General features: G+C 31.0%; 1 protein-coding gene across 1 annotated transcript in view; it reads left to right on the top strand.

The window, feature by feature from the left end:
* Nucleotides 1–4,536, top strand: part of LOC107678309 (serine/threonine-protein kinase PAK 6-like) — a 27,572-nt gene that overhangs the window by 3,406 nt on the left and 19,630 nt on the right. The window contains exons 2-3 of the mRNA XM_016473533.1: nucleotides 1,391–1,456; nucleotides 3,531–3,590. The gene's annotated coding sequence lies outside the window, so the exon portion shown is untranslated. The remainder of the gene's footprint in view (nucleotides 1–1,390; nucleotides 1,457–3,530; nucleotides 3,591–4,536) is intronic.

Below are 4,536 nucleotides of genomic sequence, written 5' to 3'. Positions count from 1 at the left end.
GGGTATATTTGTAGCAATAGCCAACAATACATTGTATGGGTCAAAATTATAGATTTTTCTTTTATGCCAAAAATCATTAGGATATTAAGTAAAGATCATGTTCCATGAAGATATTTTGTACATTTCTTACCGTAAATATATCAAAACTTAATTTTTGATTAGTAATATGCATTGCTAAGAACTTCATTTGAACAACTTTAAAGATGATTTTCTGAATATTTTGATTTTTTTGCTCCCTCAGATTCCAGATTTTCAAATAGTTGTATCTCGAAATATTGTCCTATCCTAACAAACCATACATCAATGGAAAGATAATTTATTCAGCTTTATTTTATTTATTTTTTTTCATGATGCATAAACATCACAATTTAACAAACAATTATGTTTTAGTTGCATTTATACAGTGCTATTTTAGTGTCATTGATATACCATTATAGGGTTTGTTAATATTTTGTTTTCATTTTTGTACGTTCTGTATTTAAAGTTATAGTCATTATGTTGTTGTTTTTTGTCATTTTAATTTTTTTAATGTCTGTATATAATTTTATGTCAGTTTCTGTTTTAGTTATTTTAGTACATAAAGTTAAAGATTTAGTTATGTTTTTATAACTTTTATTAGTCTTTTTAAATATATATTTTTAGTCATTTTTATTTCAGTTTTTGCTATTTTAGTACTTAGTTACATTTTGTTAAAGTTTTAGTAATTTTGTTGTGTTATCATTATTATCATTATTATTACTATTTTGTAATATTATAAATGATAATTTTTTAATTATTTCAGTTTTATGTTTAATTATTGTAGTACTTAAATTTAAATAAAATTAGACAATTTTTTATTTTTACTTTCAGTTAATGTTTATTTTATTTCAAGTAACAATAATTATTTTTTTATGGTTTTAGTTTTAGTTCATTCTAATAACCCTGGGTAGCATTTGCTGTCCTGATTTTAATTTATAGTGAGTTAAATCAAGATTGTTTAACACTATTTTGTTTATGTAAGACAAGAAATGAATTGCAATAATGAGAATTAGAGGGGAAAACTCAAAAGTAATGAGAATTTTGAGGGAAAGTGGGCAAATTTACTCTCACGAAAATGCATAAATGATAATGGTCCTAATAGGCTTAATTTTCTTGTCAAATATAATTTTCTTTTCTTTTGATTCTGAGGTGATCCGGATGTTTTAATGAAATTAATATGTAAAGTTTAACTGTAAGTGCTTGTAAAATAGCAGTAAATTCAGCTATTGAATCCTTCAGCATACTGAAATAGCATTGAGATGCATTGATTTTCTCTTGAGTTCAAATGTTTGTGTCTTGATCAGGCTGCACAAAACCCATGCATAAAAATGTAGGAGCTGTGTTAAGGCTGATCTTTTGGTTGTCTAAACAGAGCGTGACATTCCTGGACATGGATTTTGCATGAACTTGGGCTTGATGAAGAGGAGAAACGTTTAAGGTGAGCTTTCTTTAACTGTATAACAACTTATAACTTATATTGGATGTAATTTATGCACAAACATTATCATCTCTCTGGAAGCATGCATCTCATGTCAAGGCGTTTTCTAGCAATTCTAGTATTTGTGACTTCACATTCTGCAATTGCATCTTAAAATCAATGAATGTTGTCTTTTTTTTATTTCTTTATTTCTATTTACTTTTTATTTCTCAAAATTAGGTTAATTTATGAATATCATGCCTGGAAGATTTTGCGAATGTTGCAAATTCAACTAGTCAAGTGACGGGCAACAAGGTTATTATAGTTAATAAAATCTAAAAACTTATTTTATTTTATTTCCAAAAAGAAAATTAGTTTAACTTGATGCCCTAAAATAACTAAAACTAAAACTGAAATAAAATTAGGAAAAATATAAAACATTATAAAAAACAAAACTAATAAAAATTACAAAATCACGCAAAAAGAATTAAAACTTTACCTAAAATTAAAAATAAAATATAAAAAATAAAAACGCTTTAAAAATATGAATAAAAACTATAATAATCCCTAAATGATACTAAAATAACACATCTTTTAAAACAGCATCTTATTACAAAATATCATGTCCATGTAATGGGAAATTATAAGAAATACAATCAAAGAATGTCACAACAGTGTTGCATTGATGTTTTCTGGTTTAATAGAAAATAATCATCATCTGATTTTCTTGTTCTTGTGTTTCGTGTGTTGTTTGGATGGCTAACAGTTACAAAGTCCAAAAGCTTGTGACCGTTCCAACCCTGGTCATGAAACCCTTAACCAGTTTGGTGACTGTAAATGAATCTGCAGATGAATTAGAGGCAGGGCGTTTCTGCAGGTAATGTGACACATACAGTATCTGCGTGTGTTTGTGTGCTTGAGTTTCCTCAGCTGCAGAGAGTAAGAGTCTCCATAAGAAACATTATATCTCAATGTGTCAATGCAACTTAGAAAAAAAATCATTTTTTACAGTGTTAGGCATTCAGGGTTCGGGCTGATTTTCTTCTTTAAGACCGCTGTGAAAAACATTAACATAAAAATAGATATTTTTGCATGCACATTAAGAAATCTCAATGTCTACCCAGCTAACACGGAATGTTCTCAGAACGTTCTTGCAAGGTTTTCTCAAAGTAATGCACAAACGTTCTTTCATTTCGAATGTAACGTTAATAGAATGTTCGTTCAGTGTTCTCTGGTGTAATGGTATTTATATTGTTGTGGTCGTTAAGCAGTTCTTCGTTGTTATTGATCTGATGCAGTAATGCTGTTGTGAGGTCATGCTGCTGAAGTTCATTGAGTAAAGTAGCATTTTGTGGAAGCGCTGTTTGTACGTCTTTTTGTTGAACCTAACACACATATATCATTCATTGAACGTTTTCTGAAGCGTTTTTGTAGTTGACGTTCGTCTAATGTTTTGTAAATGTTATTACTTGTTTTAAATGTTACACTTGTGTTTCAAAAAACATTCAAACGTAACGTTTCCATAAAGTTTGCAAAATGTTCATATATAACCAAAACCATATATATATATACACTCTAAAAATTGCTGGGTTGTTTCAACCCAACTTTGTTGGGTTGAAACATATTTTGGGCATAAACATATTTTGTTAGCTGGCCACAAAAAAAAGACTGTAGTTTCTCAACTTTGTCCTAAAGGATATGACTAGGTAAACAACACTTGAGTAAACATTGCAAAAATGGGCGTTCCTGACCTGTTGAATGTGGAATATTGACATGCATTTTGGCTTAATAAATAGTATGCAATAGTTGCATAAATATCTGCACACCCCTAAAGTCAGGTTTTCATGGATAAACAAGCCCTTGCTAATATAACTAGTGCTTTTGTTGCATGTGGGCGCTGGCATCTGATCCATCCTGGCATGTTGAGATGTAGGTCATGAATGCTCTCATGTCACGACGTGCTGCAGGAAGAGTTTCTTCACGATCTCCACATCATCAGCGTCTGTCATGTGTTTCCCTCCACACCCGCTGATCAAACAGCACAATGACTGCGCTTCATGTCCTCGCTCATATACTGTGTTTCTGTGCGGATCAGGGTCTGCTGAGAGATGAGGTGAAGGAGCAGAACTGAGGGAAATCAAACACTAATCCACAGGTAAGAGCGTCAGACGTCACGTCTGCTGGAACTCATGCAATAGAAACAGGCTTTACGTTTACATGTTAGTTCATTTGATGTATTCTAAAAACAATAAAATATCGCTTTTTATATATATGTGACCCTGGACCACAAAAGCAGTCTTAAGTCGCTGGGGTATATTTGTAGCAACAGCCAACAATACATTGTATGGGTCAAAATTATAGATTTCTCTTTTATGATTTGAACAACTTTAAAGATGATTTTCTCAATATTTAGATTTTTTTGCACCCTCAGATTCCAGATTTTCAAATAGTTGTATCTCGACCAAATATTGTCCTATCCTAACAAACCATACATCAATGGAAAGCTTATTTATTCAGCTTTCAGATGATGCATAAACCTCAATTTTGAAAAATTGACACTTGTGACTGGTTTTGTGGTCCAGGGTCACATACAAGTTAAATTTATCCTGATCTTCAAATTCAAAAAGTTTTCACCCCCCGGCTCTTAATGCGTTGTTTTTTCTTGTGGAGCATCAGCAAGCGTTTGAACCTTCTGTAATAGTTGCATAAGAGTCCCTCAGATCTCAAAAGCATACAGTCACTGCTGGAAAGGGTTCAAATACACAAAAATGCTGGAAAACCAAAGAATTTGTGGGACCTGAAGGATTTTTCTGAACCCTAACCCTATGTAAAATATCTTATTCAGGTCAGTACTGAATAAACAATAACATGCGTTTTGTATGATCTCACTTATTTTGGTAAAATAATGAACATTTTGCAGATTCTGAAGTACATTTTGACTTCAACTGTATATATATATATATATATATATATATATATATATATATAGTATATGTATGTAGGCTATGTGTATACAGTTGAGGTCAAAATTTACATCCCCCTTTCAGAATCTGCAAAATGTTAATTATTTTACCAAAACAAGAGGGATTATACAAAATGAA

Source organism: Sinocyclocheilus anshuiensis, unplaced genomic scaffold (genome assembly GCF_001515605.1).
Source record: "Sinocyclocheilus anshuiensis isolate Anshui unplaced genomic scaffold, SAMN03320099.WGS_v1.1 scaffold1772, whole genome shotgun sequence".
NCBI classification, from domain to species: domain Eukaryota; kingdom Metazoa; phylum Chordata; class Actinopteri; order Cypriniformes; family Cyprinidae; genus Sinocyclocheilus; species Sinocyclocheilus anshuiensis.
The sequence above is the reverse complement of the archived record's forward strand: the minus strand, read 5'-3'. Positions and strand labels throughout refer to the sequence as shown.